Below are 23,228 nucleotides of genomic sequence, written 5' to 3'. Positions count from 1 at the left end.
TATTTATGCAGAACACTCTAAATAGTAGTATTTGAAGAAAAAAGATACAAAAAACCTGAAAAGCATTCAGTCTAATTAAAGTTGTGTTTATTTAAATTATAAAAATTAACCATGTGTGAAAAATCCTGTTTTAAGAGCTGATCCAAATACTACCCCTTCTAATTTTCTGGAATCAAAATTAGTACTAATACTTAGATGAGACCAGGAAGACAATAATTCTGATCCATGTGTGGCTTTATGGGAAAATGTTCAGTACACTGACTTTGTGCCAGGGACATGAATGGCCTCATGTGAGTAATCTATTAGCTTCTAAGAAAATCTAATGTCCTGTAAAATCCCTAGTGAAAAAACAAGCACGTCCTATGTTTCTGTAGGTTTCCTACTTTTGCATAGGACAGTACAAATTTCGATTATACTTTTATATCAAATATCTATGATTGAAGTTTGGCTTGGGAAGTACATGGAGATGGTGGTGAGGGAAGATGCCAAGTTAGCATCTCCCCACAACTAGGTTGCCTGCTGGCCGCTGGTTGGGGACCCTGACGCCCAAGGAGATGGGAGGAACCACCAAGTGAACCTGTAGGACGTGGGGGGACTGAGGGGGGAGGAGAAGTGGAGTCCAGACAAGATCGGCGTCCCTAAGGCCAGGTAGATCAGGAGAGGCAGGCAGGGGGGACCCTCTGGGAAGAGCGGGAGAGGAGCAGAGGGCAATTGCCCACCTCTTGGGTCTGGGGAGCCTGCTGAGATGCCAGGCCTATCCCCTGCCCTCCAAAGCAACTCCCAAAGCCGTATGGGTCCTTGGGGGCATAAGAGGCAGGCCAGGGAGAGCAGGGAGGCAGGTAGGAGGAGCCATCTGGGAGGAGCAGAGGGCATTTGCCCCACCCACTCAGGCCTGGTGAGCCTGCTGAGCTCCCAGGCCAGTCCCAGCCCTAAGGAGGAGGGCCAAGGGGAGAACTGGAGAGGCAGGTGGGAGGGGCCCTCCAGGAGTAGCAGGAGAGGAAAGGAGGGTGCTTACCCCCACTCGAGCCCAGGAAGCCTTCTGAGCTCCCAGGTGAGGTTCCCCCACCTTCTGAGACCAGAGTGGGGCATGCCTGGGTCCCTTCTGTTCCTTGAGCCTAAGCCCCACCCACCCACAGCCCCCAGGGCCTTTTCCAGCCCTGTGGGTCCTGAGCATTGGCCCCACCCACTGCCAAAACCTCACCTTGCTTAGGCCCCCACCTTCCACAGCCAAGGCTTTCCTCCCAATTTTTTTTCTTCTTTCTCTCTTTTTTTTCTTTTCCCTTCTCCTCTTTTTTACTATTGTGGTACTGATGTACCTTCCCAGTTGTTAATTCATCTATATTTTTATTTTTATATTCTTTCTAACATATCTGTTAGTTTTCAAGTCTAATTTTATTTTTTAATTTGTTGTTGTTCTCCGTTTTTTGTGTGTTTTTTTTTTGCCACCCCATGTGGCTTGTGGGATCTTGGTTCATGAGATGGGGGTCAGGCCAAAGCTCCTGAGGTGGGAGCTCTGAGGCCAAACCACTGGACGAAGAGAGAACCTCAGACCCCAGGGAATATTCATTGGAGCGAGGTCTCATGGAAGTCCTCATCTCAGCACCAAGACCCAGCTCTACCCAACAGCCTACAAACTCCAGTGTTGGAAGCCTTGAGCCAAACAACAAGCAAGACAGGAACACAATCCCACTCATTAAAAAAAAAAAAAAAAAATGAGATGGCAAAAAAATGTGTCACAGATGAAGGAGCAAGGTAAAAACTTACAAGACCAAATACATGAAGAGGAAATAGGCAATCTATCTGAAAAAGACTTCAGAGTAATGATAGTAAAGATGATCCAGAATCTCGAAAATAGAATTGAGGCATGGATTGAGAAAATACAAGAAATGTTTAACAAATACCTAGAAGAACTAAAGAAGAAATAAACAGAGATATAAACAGAACAATAACTGAAATGAAAAATACACTAGAAGGAATCAAAACAGAATAACTGAGGCAGAAGAACGAATAAGTGAGCTGGAATGCAAAATGGTGGAAATAACTGCTGAGGAGCAGAATAAAGGAAAAAGAATAAAAGAACTGAAGACAATCTCAGAGACCACTAGGACAACACTAAATGCACCAACATTCAAACTATAGGGGTCCCAGAAGAAGAGGAGAGAAAGAAAGGGTCAGAGAAAATATTTGAAGAGTTTATAGTCAAAAAATTCCCTAACATGGGAAAGGAAATAGTCACCCAAATCCAGGAAGCACAGAGAGTCCCATACAGGATAAAGCCTAGGAAAAACACAAGACACATATTAATCAAACCAACAAAAATTAAATTCAAAGAAAGAATATTAAGAGCAGCAAGAGAAAAACAACAAATAACAAATAACATACAAAGGAGTCCCCATAAGGTTATCAGCTGATTTTTCAGCAGAAACTCTGCAGGCCAGAAGGGAGTGGCAGGATATACTTAAAGTGATGAAAGAGAAAAACCTACAACCAAGATTACTCTACCCAGCAAGGATCTCAGATTCGACAGAGAAATCAAAAGCTTTTCAAACAAACAAAAGCTAAGAGAATTGAACACCACCAAACCAGCTTTACAACAAATGCTAAAGAAACTTCTCTAGGCAGGAAACACAAGAGAAGAAAAAGACCCACAAAAACAAACACAAAACAATTTTTAAAATGGTAATAGGAACATACATATCAATAACCTTGAATGTAAATGGTTTAAATACCCCAACCAAAAGACACAGACTGGCTGAATGGATACAAACGCAAGGGCCATATATATGCTGTCTACAAGAGAACCACATCAGAGCTAGGGACACATACAAACTGAAAGTAAAGGGATGGAAAAAGATATTCCATGCACATGGAAATAAAAAAAAAAAGCTGGAGTAGCAATACTCGTATAAGATAAAATACATTACAATAAAGACTGTTACAAGAGATAAGGAGGGACATTACATAATGATCAAAGGATCAATCCAAGAAGATATAACAATTATAAATGTTTATGCACCCAACATAGGAGCACCTCAATACATAAGGCAAATGTTAATAGCCATAAAAGGGGAAATCGACAGTAACACAGTAATAGTAGGGGACTTTAACACCCCACTTTCACCAATGGACAGATCATCCAAAGAGAAAATAAATAAGAAAACACAAGCTTTAAATGACACAGTAGACCAGATAGATTTAGTGGATATTTATAGAACATTCCACCCAAAAGTGGCAGAATAGAAAGCCCAGAAATAAACCCATGCACATATGGTAACCTTATCTTTGATAAAGGAGGCAAGAGTATATGATGGAGAAGGGACAGCCTCTTCAATAAGTGGAGCTGAGAAAACTGGACAGCTACATGTAAAAGAATGAAATTAGAACACTCCCTAAGACCATAAACAAAAATAAACTCAAAATGGATTAACCTAAATGTAAGGACAGACACTATAAAACTCTTAGAGGAAAACTTAGGCAGAACACTCTATGACATAAATCACAGCAAGATCCTTTTTGGCCCATGTCCTAGAGAAATAGAAATAAAAAAAAATAAACAAATGGGACCTAATGAAACTTCAAAGCTTTTGCACAGCAAAGGAAACCATAACCAAGACGAAAAGACAACCCACAGAATGGGAGAAAATATTTGCAAATGAAGCCACTGACAAAGGATTAATCTCCAAAATATACAAGAAACTCATGCAGCTCAATATCACACACACACACAAAAAAACCCAATCCAAAAATGGGAAGAAGATCTAAATAGACATTTCTCCAAAGAAGGTATACAGATTGCCAACAAACACATGAAAGGATGCTCAACATCAATAAACATTAAATGTAAATCAAAACTACAATGAGGTGTCACCTCACACCAGTCAGAATGGCCATCATCAAAAAAATCTACAAACAATAAATGCTGGAGAGGGTGTGGAGAAAAGGGAACCCTCTTGCACTGTTGGTGGGAATGTAAATTGATACAGCCACTATGGAGAACAGTATGAAGCTTCCTAAAAAAACTAAAAATAGAACTACCACATGACCCAGCAATCCCACTACTGGGCATATACCCTGAGAAAACCATAATTCAAAAAGTGTCATGTACCCCAATGTTCATTGCAGCTCTATTTACAATAGCCAGGACATGGAAGCAACATAAGTGTCCATTGACAGATGAATGGATAAAGAAGGCGTGACACATATACACAATAGAATATTATTCAGCCATAAAAAGAAATGAAATTGAGTTATTGTAGTGAGGTGGATGGACCTAGAGTCTGTCATACAGAGTGAACTAAGTCAGAAAGAGAAAAACAAATAACGTATGCTAACACATATACATGGAAACTAAAAAAAAAAAAAAGGTTCTGAAGAACTTAGGGGCAGGAAAGGAATAAAGACACAGACATAGAGAATGGACTTGAGGACAGGGGAGGGGGAAGGGTAAGTTGTGAAGAAGTGAGACAGTGTCATGGACATATACACACTACCAGATGTAAAATAGATAGCTAGTGGGAAGCAGCCACATAGCACAGGGAGATTAGTTCAGTGCTTCGTGTCCACCTAGCGGGATGGGTTAGGCAGGGTGGGAGGGAGATGCAGAGGGAGGAGATATTGGGATATAGGTATATGTATAGCTGATTCACTTTGTTATACAGCAGAAACTAACACACCACTGTAAAGCAATTATACTTCAATAAAGATGTAATTTTAAAAAAAGTAAAAAATAAATTCTGAAAAAAAAAAAAGTGGCAGAATACACTTTCTTCTCAAGTGCACACAGAACAGTCTCCAGGATAGATCACATCTCACAACTTGGGTCACAAATCAAGTCTCAGAAAATTTAAGAAAATTGAAATCGTATCAAGCATCTATTCTGACCACAGCGCTTTGAGATTGGAAATCAATTACAGGAAAAAAAACTGTAAAAAACAGAAATACATGGAAGCTAAACAGTGTGCTACTAAATAACCAAGAGATCACTAAAGAAATCAAAGAAGAAATAAAAAAAATACATAGAAACAAATGGCAATGAAAACATGATGACCTAAAACGTATTGGATGCAGCAAAAGTGGTTCTATGAGGCAGGTATATAGCAATTCAATCTCACCTGAAGAAACAAGAAAAATCTCAAATGAACAATCTAACCCTACACTTAAAACCACCAGAGAAAGAAGAACAAAGGAAACCCAAAGTCAGTAGAAGGAAAGAAATTGTAAAGATCAGAACAGAAATAAATGAAATAGAAACAAAGAAAACAATAGTACAGATCAATAAAATTAAAAGCAGGTTCTTTAAGAAGATAAACAAAATTGATAAACCCTTAGCCAGACTCATCAAGAAAAAAGGAGAGAATACAAATCAATAAAATTAGAAACGAAAAAGGACAAATCACAACTGACACTGCAGAAATAGAAATGATTATAAAATATTACAAACAACTATATGCCAATAAAATGGACAACCACAAAGAAATGGACAAATTCTTGGAAAGGTACAATTTTCCAAGACCGAACCAGGAAGTATTAGAAAATATAAACAGACCTATCACAAAAAATGAAATTGAAACTGTAATTAAAAATCTTCCAGCAAACAAAAGTCCAGGACCAGATGTCTTCACAGGTGAATTCTTTGAAACATCTAGAGAACAGCTGACAGTAGCTGACAGCGATCCTTCTCAAACTCTTCCAAAAAATTGCAGAGGGAAAATACTCCCAAATTCATCCTACGAAGCCACCATCACCCTGATAGCAAACCAGAAAAAGATATCACAAAAAAAGAAAATTATAGACCAATATCACTGATGAACATAGATACAAAAATCCTCAACAGAACACTAGCAAACAGAATCCAACAGCACATTAAAAGGGTCATACTCCATGATCAAGTGGGATTTATCTCAGGGATGCAAGGATTCTTCAATATACGCAAATCAATCAATGTGATACACCACATTAACAAATTAAGGACTAAAAACCATATGATCATCTCAATAGCTGAAGAAAAAGCTTTTGAAAAAATTGAACACCCATTTAGGATAAAAACTCTCCAGAAAATGGGCATAGAGGGAACCTACCTCAACATAACAAAGGCCATATATGACAAACCCACAGCAAGCATCATACACAATGATGAAAGACTGAGAGCATTTCCACTAAGATTGGGAACAAAGCAAGGATATCCACTCTTGCCAATCTTATTCAACATAGTTTTGGAAGTCCTAGCCATGTCAATCAGAGAAGAAAAAGAAATAAAAGGAATCCAAATTGGAAAAGAAGAAGTAAAACTGTCACTGTTTGCAGATGACATAATACTATACATAGAGAATCCTAAAGATGCCACCAGAAAACTACTAGAAATAATCAATGAATTTGGTAAGGTGGCAGGATACAAAATTAATGCACAGAAATCCCTGGCATTCCTATACACCAACAATGAAAAATCAGAAAGAGAAATTAAAGAAACACTCTCATTTACCATTGCAACAAAAAGAATAAAATACCTAGGAATAAACCTACATAAGGAGGCAAAAGACTTGTACTCAGAAAACTATAAAACACTGATGAAAGAAATCAAAGATGACATAAACAGATGGAGAAATATACCATGTTCTTGAATTGGAAGAATCAACATTGCGAAAATGACTATACTACCCAGAGCAATCTACAGATTCAATGCAACCCCTATCAATCTACCCATGGCATTCTTCACAGAATTAGAACAAGAAATTTCACAATTTGTATGGAAACACAAAAGACCCTGAATAGCCAAAGCAATCTTGAGAAAGAAAAATGGAGCTGGAGGAATCAGCCTCCCTGACTTCAAACTATACTACAAAGCTACAGTAATCAAGACAGTATCATACTGGCACAAAAACAGAAATATAGATCAATGGAACAGGATAGAAAGACCAGAGATAAACCAACGCACCTATGGGCACCTAATTTATGACAAAGGAGGCAAGAACATACAATGGAGAAAAGACAGCATCTTCAATAAGTGGTGCTGGGAAAACCAGACAGCTACAAGTAAAGGAATGAAATTAGAACACTCCCTAAGACCATACACAAAATAAACTCAAAATGGATTAAAACCTAAATGTAAGGCCAGACATTATAAAACTCTTAGAGGAAGACATAGGCAGAACACTCTATGACATAAATCACAGCAAGATCCTTTTTGACCCACGTCCTAGAAAAATAGAAATAAAAACAAAAATAAACAAATGGGACCAAATGGAACTTAAAACCTTTTGCACAGCAAAGGAAACCATAAACAAAACGAAAAGACAACCCTCAGAATGGGAGAAAATATTTGCAAATGAAGCAATGGACAAAGAATTAATACCCAAATTATACAAGCAGCTCATGCAGCTCAATATCAAAAAAACAAACAACCCAGTTACAAAGTGGGCAGAAGACCTAAACAGACATTTCACCAAGGAAGGCATACAGATGGCCAAGAGACACATGAAAAGATGCTCAACATGACTAACTATTAGAGAAATGCAAATCAAAACTACCATGAGGTATCACCTCACGCAGGACAGAATGGCCATTATCAAAACATCTAGAAACAATAAATGCTGGAAAGGGTGTGGTGAAAAGGGAACCCTCCTGTACTGTTGGTGGGAATGTAGATTGATACAGCTACTATGGAGAACAGCAATGGAGGGTCCTTAAAAAACTAAAAATAGAACTACCACATGACCTAGCAATCCCACTACTGGGCATATACCCTGAGAAAACCATAATTCAAAAAGAGTCATGTACCACAATGTTCATTGCAGCACTATTTACAACAGCCAGGATGTGGAACCAACCTAAATGTCCATCGACAGATGAATGGATAAAGAAGATGTGGTACATATACACAATGGAATATCACTCAGCTATAAAAGGAAATGAAATTGAGTTATTTGTACTGAGGTGGATGGATGCAGAGTCTGTCATAGAGTGAAGTAAGTTAGAAAGAGCAAAACAAATACTGTATGCTAACACACATATATGGAATCTAAAAAAAAAAAAAAAAAGGTACTGATGAACCTAGTGGCAGGGCAGGAATAAAGATGTAGACATAGAGAATGGACTTGAGGACACTGGGTGGGAGGGGGAAGCTGGGGTGAAATGAGATTAGTATCGACATACATACACTACCAAATGTAAAATAGATAGCTATTTGGAAGCAGCAGCATAGCACAGGGAGATCAGCTTGGTGCTTTGCGACGACCTAGAAGGGTGGGATAGGGAGGGTGGGAGGGACGCTAAAGAGAGGGAGGATATGGGGAGACATATGTATGCATATCGCTGATTCACTTTGTTGTACAAGAGAAACTGACACAGTATTGTGAAGCAATTATATTCCAATAAAGATCTATTTAAAAATCTATGATTAAATTTAGATTATATCCATAAAATCAGGCAGAAGGAAAATAGTATTAAACAATAAAATTGTGACTATATTATTTTACAAGAAAAATTTGATCACATCACTTTTCTACTTAAATTCTTTCAGAATTTCCCCATAACTTTGAGAACAAAGCTCTCTTAGCACATCTAGCAAGACTGTCTGCATGATCTTCCCATCTGCTTAACTTGTATGGTCTCATCTCAAACACTCTAGCCCTGATGGGCTCCACCTGAGCACACTGGCTTTCTTTTAGTCTCATGTCTCTTCCTTCTACTGGGCCTATGTGTACACCAATTTCTCTGTCTGGAAAGTCCTTACCTACTGTTAGACATACAAAAAAGAAACAACAATAGAGAATATAACCAATAATCATGTTTACATCACTCAACATAAGAAATAACACATTGCCAAGAGAGTAGAATCCCTGCACTCCAATCATATCTACTTCATCTACTTCCTTTCCCATTCTCAACCCCTGATAACCAGTGTTGTGATTTGAAGGTTTATCAATTCCACACATTTAACAAATAGTTTGTATTACATATATATGTATTCTTAAGCAATAAATCACTGTTTTACACGCTTTAAAACTCTATGAAGGGCTTCCCTGGTGGCACAGTGGTTGAGAGTCCTCCTGCCGATGCAGGGGACACGGGTTCGTGCCCCAGTCCGGGAGGATCCCACATGCCGCGGAGCGGCTGGGCCCGTGAGCCATGGCCGCTGAGCCTGTGCGTCCGGAAAACTCTATGTAAATGGGATCATGGTAGATACCATTGAATATCATGGTATATATTCACATGCAGTTTACTCTTTTACATCCAATATTACTTGAAAAGTTCATCTATATTTATACATATAGAGCTAGTTTATCCCTTTTTTTTTCTTTTTTCTTTTGCAGTACGCGGGCCTCTCACTGCTGTGGCCTCTCCCACTGCGGAGCACAGGCTCCGGACGCGCAGGCTCAGTGGCCATGGCTCACGGGCCCAGCCGGTCCGCGGCATGTGGGATCTTCCCGGATCGGAGCACGAACCCGTGTCCCCTGTATCGGCAGGAGGACTCTCAACCACTGCGCCATCAGGGGAGCCCCAGTTTATCCCTTTTTATTTTTGTTTGATATCTAACGTAGGAATACAATGTCATTTGCTCATCCATTCTTCTAAAGATTACATTTAGGGTTTTAAATTTCCTTCTTTCTTTCCATCCTTCCTCCCTCCCTCCTCCTTTCCCTTCTTTCCACTACCCTTTCTTTTCTTGAGTGATAAAACAAATGTTGATATGAACAAGTTAGTTATTTCTCTTGTGTACATATATGTGGTTGGGTAGCATTCATTGTATGCGCATCTTCAGTTTTTCTAGGAATTATCATATTGCTGACTAAAATGATTGTACTAGTTCATATTTCTCTAGCAGAATAAGAGATGTCATTTCTCTGCATCTTTGTCATCACTTACTGGGAAATTCTATCTTACTAAGTTTTTAGTTGCATTTTGATAGTAGAAAATTTGAGCTTATTTTATGTTTATTACTCTCTTCTATGAATTGTCCAATTTAATATTTTGTTTGTTAGTCTATTGGGTTTACCTTTTCTCCTTAATTTTTGAAAATATATTATGGGAAATATCTCCTAACCTAAGATTATATTTTAGCTTTCTGATGTCTTTTTATGAATATAAATTGTTATAAATTATAATGTAATCAAATTTATCAATATATTTCTTTAAAGTCTGTGTTTTTTACTCCTTATTTAAGAAATCTCCAATTTTATGAGGAGAGTATATTTTCTTCCTAAATTTAAAATTAAAACTAAAGTTTTTAAATATATATGATGTCAGGTATGGATTCATTTTTTTCCCCCATAAAGATGATTGTGCAGGAAGCATTTAATATCTAGTCTACCTTTTCACACTGATCTGTAATGCTCCCTGTATCATACTTTATTTCCTTATAAGTACAGGCTTTTTTCTGTGTTCTTTATTTAGTTCTGTTCTAATTACCTCTTCATTGGTTAATACCATATCTTTAATTATTATACTTTGATATCTGATGGGGCAAGCTTCTTCAACTTATTCCTATTTTTTTCAAAATTAACATGGCTCCTCTTCTACTTTGTTTTCCAAGTAAAATATAGAAGCAGCTTGTCAAACCCCATGAATAATACTGACAGAGTTTTTATTGGAATTGCAAATACTTAACCTAATTAACACCTAATCATCTTTCAGATGTCATTTATATAGATTCTTCCACTTGAAAATGATCCACTATTTTTCTACCAGTATTATATCCCCTTATGTTATCTCACTAAAATATACCTCTGCTTTGTTGTACTTACTATGGTTACATTTTTATATTTGTCTCTGAAATTATTTGTCCATGTCTTCTCCCCATTAATGATCATAGTAGTAGTAGTAATAATAATAATCATAGTAAAATAACTACAAGAATAACATAACTACTCATACTTAGTCAACAAACATAAACACACAAACTGAGGTAAATCCTGAAGTGAAACAGTATCCTGTAATGATTTAAGTTATTAACCTACAGACAGATTATTTAGGGCAGACCTATACCTCCCAAAGAAAATCTTAGAAGCACAAGTTATTAAATAGTGTAACTGCCTAGTCACCTGCCATTTTTATTTTGGTAAATATAAATCTACCAATCAAAATAAGTCAAATTAAAAAGCAATAATGTTCCATTATATCTTTATGCTGTTTTAATTATTAACAGAACATCTATTATATATCTATTTATCCATCTATCTGTCTAGTGTCTATATTTTAAATATGAAAGTACACATTAATTTGGTAAAGTATGTGAGCATGTTCCAAAGGAAGTTTTTGCTCAAGCAATTGAAACTAAGGGTTGAATAATCTTTTACTCTATAGAGCAGCTGTTACTTTGTTTACTGCTATAAAACCTAAATAATAGTGAAAAGAGGATGGGAGTCTCCACAGTTTAATTTCCAGGATAGGGCTTTTCACTTTTACTCTTTTTTTTTTTTTTTTTTTTGCGGTACGCGGGCCTGTCACTGTTGCGGCCTCTCCCGTTGCGGAGCACAGGCTCCGGACGCGCAGGCTCAGCGGCCATGGCTCATGGGCCCAGCCACTCCGTGGCATATGGGATCTTCCCAGACCGGGGCATGAAACCGTGTCCCCTGCATCGACAGGCGGACTCTCAACCACTGCGCCACCAGGGAAGCCCCACTTTTACTCATTTTACACAGTTTTGTTTGCCTTAAACTCTGTGTCCTTGTCTTTTGATCTAATCAGATCTTTATCTTTATGAAAAGCAGAACAAAGGCCTATAGCTAGAAATGACCATTAATATTTTCCCACACACTCTTCCCTAAGGGAAACATACTTTTCCCATTTGCTAGTTTTTCATATTTGTCACCAAAAAGGATCTTTAAAAAGTGGCATCAGGGCTTCCCTGGTGGTGCAGTGGTTGAGAGTCTGCCTGCCGATGCAGGGGACACGGGTTCGTGCCCCGGTCCGGGAAGATCCCACATGCCGCGGAGCGGCTAGGCCCGTGAGCCATGGCCGTTGAGCCTGCACGTCCGGAGCCTGTGCTCCGCAACGGGAGAGGCCACAACAGTGAGAGGCCCGCATACCGCAAAAAAAAAAAAAAAAAAAGTGGCATCAGCTTGAATGGCTGAAAACATTGTGCTCACTAGTCACTTCTTTTTGGACAACTTTGCCTTAAACGGCAAAATGAATATTAAAACAATTTAAAGAACACATTAATATATAATAAAATGCAATAGAGATGGAGATTTTTTAAGATGCAAAAACTCACATAGAGCTGCCAAACCTAGTTACACTAAAAACAAGTGAGAAAAATGTAGACTGCCTCCTGAGCTTTCAAAAGCCATCAGACACTCAATATGTAGTAATGACTGAACATATTCATTGTACTTAAAGCCTATATTAAAAGAAGTGTCTAGAGAAATTTGAATTAAAGAAGATTATGTGAAATTTGCCTAAGTACAGAATGCACATCTATTTTGAATTTTCTTGCTTTTATTTAAGACAAGTGGCAGATAATTTCACAGCTGTCAGTTAATGCACATAATGAATGTCTTATAAAAGGATGAAAGCATGAAGTTGTATTCATGTTCCCCAAGTATGTAAAATAAATTCAAAAGGATGTCAAGATCTGGTATGAAATGGAAAACGCAAGAACACTTTTGTTTAGCAGTGTGTGGAGACAGGGTTGGGGAATACTAACCCTTTGCCTCCCTACAAATTAAATCAATAGGAGAGTAGGTCTAAAACTAACTGCTTTAACTCTTAGATTTTTACATCAGTTTCTAAGGACTTTATTATGTGGCACTTTTATCTGACATGGGGCCAACATTAATTAATTGCTTTGACACTTCGTCTTTTAAATTTAATACTGAATCCTGGCATTCTTTAGCTTTTAGAATCTGTGGGCATTTTTTCTCTAGACAAGATGGATAAGGACATCCTTTAACTATAGAAAAAGAAGTACAATGAAATTAATAAAAAAGAACTGCATAGTGTTGATGTCAGATAGCTTTAACAAATCTAAATCTCATTCATCTAATCTTTTATAATTACATAAAATTGTACCAGAGTTACTTCCTGATTTCTGAAAATGAAATGCTTAGATATTATTCTTTAATACTTTTATGATAATAATTGCATTGATTTTAAAAAAAGAATCAGTGAATAAAACTTATGAAATTTGTGATATTAGACTTACTTTAACTTACTTAAAATGCCACCATAAAATTTGTATATTTTGGACATAGCACATAATCACCTACTCAAAACATAGGTTAATATTGTGTTTGCAGACAGAATGATATCTCACTTGCTTATTCATTTTGGTGGTTATTTATGGCTTGCTTCTACGCACTTCTCTGAAAATCAGTATGTTTTTGCAGTCTTAAACTTCGCCTTTTGTCTCGTGTTATGATCCAGTCTACTGAAGGAATGAAACTGTCAGTTTAGGCCAGCATCACTTATATAACAAAATCACACAAGCATCTATCCTTGAGTCAGAACAGAAACAGCATATTTGTGTCAGTTCCCTAAACCCTAATTCCTACAAGATGATGCAAAGAGGTCCAGATGACACCAGCATATACAGAATATTGCATTATAGAAGATGAATCCTAAACTTACAGAACCCGAATCTTTTAAACAGTTAGCATTCTTTCTCCTTGCTCCAGAGGTAGACACTATCTCTACCTTCTGAGACTATAAGCTAAGTTTCCCTTTGCTCTGCAAAAAGATACTATCTTTCATCTTCCAAGACAGTTCACTTTACTAACACCCTTGAAAAGTTAAACCAGAACAATGATAGTCAGGTCCTATGCTTGCAAAACATGCAGGAATCTGAGAGACACCTGGAGAATTGTCTTCCAACAATATCGAGTTATTATAAAGTAACATTGAATAAGATAGTCTGTTATTGGCAGAAGAATAGCTAAATAAACCAAGAGAGAATCAAGAAACAAACCTATACATATAGTTACTTTACAGATATGCCACTGCAATGGCAGTGTACTCAGGAGAGAGAGCCTTTTCAGTAAATTGCTTTGTGTTAATTAGATATCCATATGGGAAAATATGTATTCTTTTACACACACATACATCCACACATATTGACTTCCATTTTACACTGTACACACAAAAGCAATGCAAGATGGATTGTAGATTTAGATATGAAAGCTGTAAATAAAAACACTTCTAGGAAATAACAGAGAAGAATACTTTCATGAGTAGATTTTTAAATATCACTGAAGAAAGACAGATTTGGAAGGTGATGGTAGCTCATTTCCTTCCCCCTTTGGTTGTTTGACAGATACTTGGCTCAGTAGATCCAAGTTAACTCAAAGGCAGAAGAGTTTGATATTAGTCAATGGGTTTCATATTATCACCCTTTATAACAAAGTCACTTCCCAAACCAAGAAGGTTCTACTCTTATATAGTCCCATGTATTTTACCTTCTCCCCTGTTCCTATAAGTAGAGCATTACTGAGGCAGTCTTCCTCTCTCCTCAAATGTTGGCCAGTGTGCATGTAGTCCATTTATGCCCAGTGGAGTCTGTGAGATAGGATAACAAGAGATTCTGGACACTCTATTCCTTCTCTGCTTCTAAGATTTTCCCAGTAAGGTCCATCTCATCTGTACCTTTATGGTACTATGGTTTTATGTCTACACTCTTTTTTTAGGACAGCTGTTAGTCCTTAAGGGACATACTCCACTCTGCCTATGAAATTTTGGAAAAAACTTAACTGGCTTAGTCATTGGTGGATACTATTTCTAATTGTGAGGACAGATCACCCTCTGTTAGCCCTGAGTGAGTGGGCTGGCTGTTAGGTCAGCTTAGCCCTCCCTCCTTTAAATGACTGCTGAGAGGTCTGTTCCAAACCCCAAAAGAGTCATCTTGCCAGGGTAGGTATCAAGTAGCCACCTAGTCTGTTAGCCCAGTACCCTGCAAGCCTCACATATGTTTAACTCATTTGTTGAGGTCTTTTAAAAACGCAAGTTTAGGCAGCAGAATGGTCTCCCAATGACAAAAACAAACAAACAAAAACCCTGGAAGCCTTCATGCTTCATTCACATGTGGTGTGCTGTATGCCAAGAGCTGGAGCTGAGTTGGGGGCTGAAGTCTTCACAAGAAATAAAGTGGCCACAGTGTTCAATAGTTTGGATCAGATGATTCAACTCCAAAGAAACACTGCGAACATCAGACATATCTGTGTTTTGGCTCCTGTTGCCCTGACTGACTGTCTTATATCTAGTAATGGCAGTTGCCTGGCAAGCAGGAACTTGATATGCTGATTCTAAAATTCATATAGAAGAACAAAGGGCCAATAATAGTCAAGACATATCTGAGGAAGGGTAAAGGTATGTGGACTGCAGAGAAAATGAGCAGATGTGAGGTATCACTATGAAATCCACTTCCATCTCACTACGTTATGCAAGAGTCAGGCTGTCCAGGCTTAGATGCAGGTGGAGATCGCTGACCAGCTTGAGGTCAGTCCACACCTGCCCCTCATCTACCCAAGTAATGAGGACCACCTGGTTAATCTGATACACTCTCCAGGACATACCGATTTTGCCTCTGAAGTATAAACTGGTTGCATTTGTGATGGGTACATAACTGTGGTAAATGTGATGGAAGCAGTCTGTCTGCAGATATAAGAAGTTCTGTGACAAGTCTGGATCAAAAATATTCATCTAGGTTTAGTGATTAGTGAATGAGATTACTTGATAGTGGAACTGAAATTCACTCCACAAGAGGTTTATTCTCATCTTACGCATCTTTTAGAAGAGATTAACGCACTCACAGGAGCTCTTTTACTTCTAATGTCCCAGAAGGAGAGCAGAGAGAGAGATTAAATTGCAAGTGAATCCAAATTCTGAACAAGGAAGGCAAGAATATTACTGAAGCACTGGCTTAGAGGATATGGATACTTTTTAATGTTACTTTTCCCAGATTAAAGAAATATGGTTACCAGTGCATCGGATGGGTGAGACTTTGGAATTGAGCTCCTTGACAAAATCTAGTCAAAAGATTAGCATCAAAAAGGAAGTTTTTTCTGAAAACCTGTGAGAAGATTATTAGATGACTATAAAGAATAAGAAAATTAGGAGGATTGATCAGGCAAAAGGAATGAAATTTTTTATTTATAAAGTTGATCCTGGAAAATATATGTAGTTTATATGATGCTGTCTTGAAAAAGAACAAAGAAAAAATTAATAAAATAGTAAGTTCTTTAGGATAAAATATTGGAGCCCAGAAGGCAACTCATTTAGATACTAATGTTCAGAACAATGCCATTTACTGTCAGTGGCCACCATATCCCAAACTGTTCTTGCTATAGTGTGTCAGAAACATTATAGCTTGCTTAATATTATAGCCAAGAGAGTGGAGAAATTAATGGGCACAAGAGGACAAATGTTTGATTCTCTTCCACAAGAAACCCAGGCACTGAAATCAGCTTTTATGAGATGTAGAAGGGAAGACAATCCTCCAGTTATAATCTTTGTTTCCAACATATTTCCAGTTGGCACTGAGGTTTTCCCTCACAAGCCATGATCTCTCACTCAAGAAGAAATCTGACATGAGGATGTGAGACAAAGGCACATGGAGAAGCTGGCAGCAGTTCAGGGGCAGGTGTCTTTCTAGCCCACCCCAAATGGGAGTGCCCATGAAACAAATCCAAAGAGAGAAGAGTCAAGAGGTGATGGGCAAAAGATGGAGATTATGACGTCTAAACCTGTGTTTTAGGAGGGAAACAATCAAGTATGTTGTATTTCATATGGCTTGAAGAGGAAATAAAAGAAAGATGGCCCAAGGACGGTCAGCTTGAACTTTTGCAACAGGTACCATTAGGTTTCTCAGTTCCAGCAGATGTCCTTCCCCAAGTCCTCACATGCCATTTTGTATTCTTAAGAACACAGATCTACTGATTAGAATGGAACTAGGAACTGGAAAATCTAGAAGGGCTATCTCTAAGAATAGGAGGCCTACAAGACTTTGTGGTGATTTCTGCAATACTGTGTAGCTTGCCATCCTGCCTACCATTTATTCCACTCAACTTTGTAGCCACCCTTATTGTCAGGGTTGCCATTGAATAAAGATCCCCCAAGTGAAATGCCCCACCTCATCAAAGAAATGAAGATGTTAAACCAAATGACCCCTTGGAATTTAATTCAGGAAATTGAGCTGAGGGCACATTTTAGTTACAACCAGAGAAATCCACATTCAATAATGCCTGATGACTTAAAAGAAAAAATTGTAACGATTCAAAATCAGTGTACCTGAACCCATTATTCTATTCAGGAAAACAATCATAAAACCTTCAAAAGTTGATATGGTAAATGAATAAATAGTCAATCAACAAAAAATTACAGTCATACACAGAACAAAAGAAAGCAAAATCCATGAAGGAATCCAGGTTGACTCTTGTGCTAATCACCAAAACAACTTTCAATAAATTTGTCATGCTCAGTGTGAAGAAGTCAGTCAGATTCTGGAAGAAAATAGTGATCTGGTTTGTTCTGTGGAGGAACTGACATCCTCAGTGAATCAGGGCAGAAATATTAATGATCCACCAGAAGATCTAAGAGGGAATTGTGAATTCAAGGGAAAACTAGAGCAACATCTAACAGGGAGAAAATGGAGGAACACTGTTGGCCAAATCTGGTTGTTTGTCCCAAGAAAATTTGGGTCCAACCTATTAGTCCATAATAGTGAAGCTTTTCAGAACTTGATATGACCAGGCCCAACTGATCAAGTTTCCAAATAAGGCAGTAAATACTGAGATTTGGACAACAGCATTGTGAGTATCTTCCAATCGCAGCCCCCTCTGGGCCCATCCTCTCATGGATGCCCTCTCATGGGCATCTGTTTTGTCTTAGAATACGAGCCTTAAGTAACTTCGAGCAACAAGGAGCAAGTGATAAGCAGAATCAAGAGCCAAGTGGTCTATTAAAGGAGAAACAGGGGGAAGATAAAACTTAATCTGGTCAAGATGAAAACCAAGATGGCTGCTCTGAGCCTTTTGAGAAGGGGACTGCTCAGAAAGGAGAAGTGTTACTGCCTGATTGCTGTGGACTCTTCTCAGGACAGCTAACTGCCACCATGAGAGAAGTGTGTGGAGATGTGCTACAAGTGAAACCTCAGTGCCTGCTGGCAGTTATGCACATATGTGGCATCATGCCCAGAGGTAATGTTCTTGGCTTAGTAAATCTATACTGTCCTGTCAAAGAGAAAAGTTTAAGTGTTTCAAGAAAAAGAAAAGATTAGGCAGACATATTTATCGTTAAGCCTCTGCTGCCCACGGCCAAAAGCTTTCTTCATGGATGAAATCAGGAAGAAGCCAACTCACAACTGGTATTCAGCCATTGGGAAATCATTCCAGCAACCTGTCCTGGGTGCCAACCACTGAGGAAAAGTACTTGCACTTTGGGGAAAAGGCTGATTCAGAGAACCAAACATGGAAGTACATGAACATAGTGATAAAGTAGAAAGGTTTTTGTCTGGAAAAGATTGTGGAGCACATGGAAAAAGCAGAGAACCCTCAGCCAAAATAAGTAACTGATACCTGCAATACTGACTCATGGGCCAAACCTAGTCTCCACTGGTAGATATTCTACTTGGACCCTTATTGTAGACCATCAGGGGTTAACCAAAAGATGCTACAGTTGTTCCCACAATGCTTGACATCACAACAGTGACTGAACAGAGTGCTTCTATTTCCGACTTTTGTTCTACATATCACCCTGGATATGGATAATGCTTTCCTGGACATGGCTGACACTCCAGGAAGAACAAAAGAATCTACTTGGTTTTACTTGGAAGATAAAGAACACCATTTCAGGTGAGTAATACATCTATGACAAAAATAGGGTAACACTATGCATTCAAAAGAAAAGATGAAATTCAAAAAGACTGATAATACTACTTATTGACCAGCATATTGAATGACTAGAACTCTGTATAGAGTACAACCTTGCCAGATGTACAGAAAGGAAAGGACAAAGATATCCAGCTGTAGGTAGCTAACTGTGGTAGGCAGAATTCTAAGGAAGCTGTATGACTCCTCTCCCTCTGTATAATTCCCTTGCACTGAATGTAACCAGGACCTGTGAATATGATTCAGACCTGTGATAAAATTATGTCATAAGGTAAAGGGATTTTGCAGCTGTAAGTAAGGTGTCAAATCATTTGCATTTGAGGTAATCAAAAGGGAGACTGTCCTGTGTGGGCCTGACTTCATTAGTGAAAAGATATGAAAGAGATACTAGGACCTTTCTGAAGAGAGAGAGTCTCCCATTGGCTTTGAAGAAATAGGCTTCTATGTGTTCTATAGCTGCAAGGAGATGAAACCTGCCAACAACTATATCAGCTTGGAAGAGAACCCCCAGCCTCAGAAGGAAACCCAGCTCCAGCCTACATCTTGATTGCAACCTTGTGAGACTCTGAACAGTGGACCAAGATGAGCCATCCCCAGACGTCTGGGAGGTGATAAATATTTGTCTTAAGGAGCTAAATTTGTAATTTATTGTACAGCATACAAATCTAGTACAATAACTAAAGTTTGATGTGCTCACAACAATAGCACACTCTATAAGTTAAGTAATATTATTATTTCCATTTTATTAACAAAGAAACTTGAATCATAAAGAGGTCAGGTCCTATGCTAGTATGTGGTGGAGCTGAGATTGTTACCGTGTTATATTGCCACTCCTCTACTATACAACAAGTTTTCATATTCTAAATAGTTAAAATTTGTTATTTGATGCTATAAAGAAGGAAGAAAAGAAACATTATCTTCTTTTCTATGCTGAGAAATAGAAAATCTGGAATTAAAGCCAAATGATGTGCAGCACTATTAGGATAGGGAAATCTGCAAGAATGAAAGAGGACAATTTTCATCTTATTTTTCCGCTCTTTCTCTACCTCATCTAAAAAATAGTGAATCAATTCATTAATGTTATTGGCATATACTGGATCTGCATTTCCATACGTCTGCAGTTCTTTTACCAGTATAAATTCTAAGAAACTTGTGAAAATGAGGTCCGAAAAGAAGAGTTTACCAAGCTAAAGACTAAAATTTGGTAAATATAAATAAATAAGGAACAATATATCCAATTTAATCAATAATGCTGTTATGTATTGTTTATTTTATAAGAGCTAACAATTCATTAGCTAAAATATTTATCATCTTTATAAAAGCAATGCTCTGTGAAAATATTGTGCCAATATTAGATACTCATATATGATACTCATATATGATACTCATATATGATACTCATACATACTCATATATGATCAAATGAAATGTCATTTATTGACAAGTAATAATGGCTTTATTAAACTATATTTGTTTCATGGAAACAAGATGAGTTCAGAAGAAAATCAATTTGTAAACATTATCCAACTTAATGAGTTCAATATGCACCTGTATCACACGCATAATTTAGAAAATAAATCCATTTCAAAAACAATTTATTATAGATATACCTTGCTCATTGAAGGTAATCAAGAATGAGAAAATCACAATTTAAAATGGGAGGGGATTCTTAAAGAGTTAGAAGTAAATTATTATAATAATAGAGATTTCCCTCCAAATTATGTCAAATTATAAGATTTCTGATAATTATACATGAAAAATTCTATGGGTTGAGAATACCTTGGGAAAGTTACATGGAAAAAATCCACCATATGATATATTCTCAAGGCTAATAGTAGTCAATACCTTTAAATTTAGTCACACATATTGGGGGGGTCAGAGTAATCCCAATTATTTTTCCCGGACAAATGGGTATAAGATGTTCTCCAAATGCAAAAGCCTTTGAAAATGCTGTGAGCTTGACAGTTATAATTTGAAACACTCACTTTGCTCTTTGAAGGAATATCTGGATTAAATAGACATTTTAAAAATAGATGAAGAAGACAAAAACATTGTGAAGGGTGTTTAGTTTTCATAAGCAATATCTATAAGAAAGTTGGATGATGTTCAAAGAATGGACCAATTTAATATTACTTATTGTTCTGAAAATTTATATTAAATTCAAATATGTTTTAAAATACTGAAGGAAGAGGTTTTGAGTTATATAAGTACTTCCAAATAAGTACTTCTTTTTATTTTGAGCTTTATTCTAGCATGAATTTCAGCCTATTCACCTTGCATTTTAAGAGATGATACCTTTGATATCAAATCAACAATCAAAGGTTGAAATTTATTTGCTAATCATGAATTGGCCTATACACATTTGTTCGTTTAGTTATTCTTTTGATTCAGCTGAGAAGCCTGGGGTTTTCTTTGTTTGTTGAAGATACATAAATCTTAAGCACTGTCTACATGCTATCTGAATAGAGATGCTCTCCTATCCCTCACCCCAGCTACTAACTTTGCGTTCCAGTCTCTTCACTATTTCAACTTCCGAGGTCTTGAAGAATAATGTAGAACTTATTGCCATAATACCTCTCTGAAAGTCACCTAGAGTATTCAATTTTGCATCACTCGGAAATTTCTGAAATATTTTCTTTAGTTCTGTTTCCCTCTCAATACTTTCAACCTTGGCTTACACTATACCCTCAATCCTTTCTTCTGTTACTGATATGTGTTTTTACATACACTGAATCTCTGTGTCTGTAGTCCAATCCTGATTCCATGCTACTCCCCATCCTTTTGTAATTCTAGCAAAAATATTCTCTAATAAGTAACTTACATGTAGTCAAATATTGGAATTTTTAATGAAATATTTATATTTTACCAAAGGAATATTAAATAGTTGAATATAACCCCAACTTTTATTTGAATAGATCATGACAGGTAGAACTTTTGTTATGTAACTCTACCCTTAATGGTCTTTTACATCAAAATCTAAACTCTAAGCTCTCAGCTTTATAGAGCTTGGTATTAGTTTTTTTCATTCATCTATTTAATCCTATTTCTTGGTTTTCCCCATTGTAATCTCTTTGTCTCTTTTTGGAACTTGCTTTTGCTACATTCAGCATGGATGACAGACACTGTGCTTCATACGTGACCCCTAGTTAGGAAGGAATTCCTTTTATTCTATGAAGTATACAAATTCTACCTGCTATGCTAAGTTCAGCTCAGCTTTTACATAGCCTACAAATTCAAAATGTATTGTTCCAGTCAAGAATAATCTTCAAATATCTTGAGCTAGTAACTGTTGCTACACTACTAACAAAATCAATTATTTTCTAATATTTTGGCATCATTAGTTTCACATATCTTAACCAAAATAATAGAACTTCTAAGTTCTAGAAACATGTTTTGCCTCTTTTTTTCTTCCTCAATAACATAGTACTGTGATAATTCATGGTAAAATACACACAATAATAATCCTATTAGGTAAGATTACATATATTTTAACACAAAATACTAAGCAAAATTCCTAGCATGTAAGTGCCAACTAAATATTAGCTAAAAATAATTCATTCATTCTTGTTCTTGGCTTGATATTGCTAAAACTACTCAGAAAGATACTCATAATTTGGTCACTTTGAAGGTTTAATTTCATACATAAAACTACTTAGGAGTGGATTTTTGCAAGGATGAATATAATATATTCCTGCTATATAGACAACGTAAAGTAATTTTGTCTGAGTTAAAGTTACACAATGCAAGGTGAGAAAGAAGACTTCATTAACAGCTGTACATTTATTTCTATAACAGTGCTTGGGTCACTTGACCCTCCAGCGCTAACAATCATGTCATTTTAACTGTGAATATATAATATACACAGTCTTTAAAATATTTTAAGATCTGATACAGAAAAACATTATAAATCCTAAATATGGCTCTTGAAAATGCTAACCAAATTGTCTCCCTTATGATTATATTTTTATTCTGTTTTTAACCCTGAAGAGTCCAACATGATTTCTAAGCCATGGTGGTAGTGGTGGTAATGGGTGTGTCTGTGTGTGTCTGTGAATGTTGTATACACTGAGACTATCTCTTCTTACTCATCTGACATGAATAAAAGCAAACAATCCCATAGTCATGGATATCTCCCTACACTGGTTTGTTGCCAGTTGACCCATTATGGGTCATAGTATCTGGCTAAAGAGTTACAACATCATGAATTTTATCAAGAAAAATATTCTATACTTCTATAAGGGTAAAGTGTCTCACCTTTCTCAAGCCACCAACAGCAATCTATTGGTCTGTAATGAATCATACTGTCAAGTCCGACAAGATGAAGAGAACCTTGTTACTTCTAGGTAGCCCTGGTCTGTTTCCGTGATTTGGACCTGATTTGAATATTTAACTTCCTTTTGGAAAAATCATTATGAA

At 37.1% G+C, this 23,228-nt stretch overlaps 1 pseudogene; it reads left to right on the top strand.

Moving 5' to 3' along the window:
* Nucleotides 1-14,994: 14,994 nt before the first annotated feature.
* On the top strand, nt 14,995-18,493 carry LOC115865716 (elongation factor-like GTPase 1; annotated as a pseudogene).
* Nucleotides 18,494-23,228: the final 4,735 nt, after the last annotated feature.

The sequence above is a fragment of the Globicephala melas genome, chromosome 5, assembly GCF_963455315.2.
Source record: "Globicephala melas chromosome 5, mGloMel1.2, whole genome shotgun sequence".
Classification (NCBI taxonomy): Eukaryota; Metazoa; Chordata; class Mammalia; order Artiodactyla; family Delphinidae; genus Globicephala; species Globicephala melas.
Note: the sequence above shows the minus strand (reverse complement) of the source record. Positions and strands in the feature narration are given on the sequence as shown.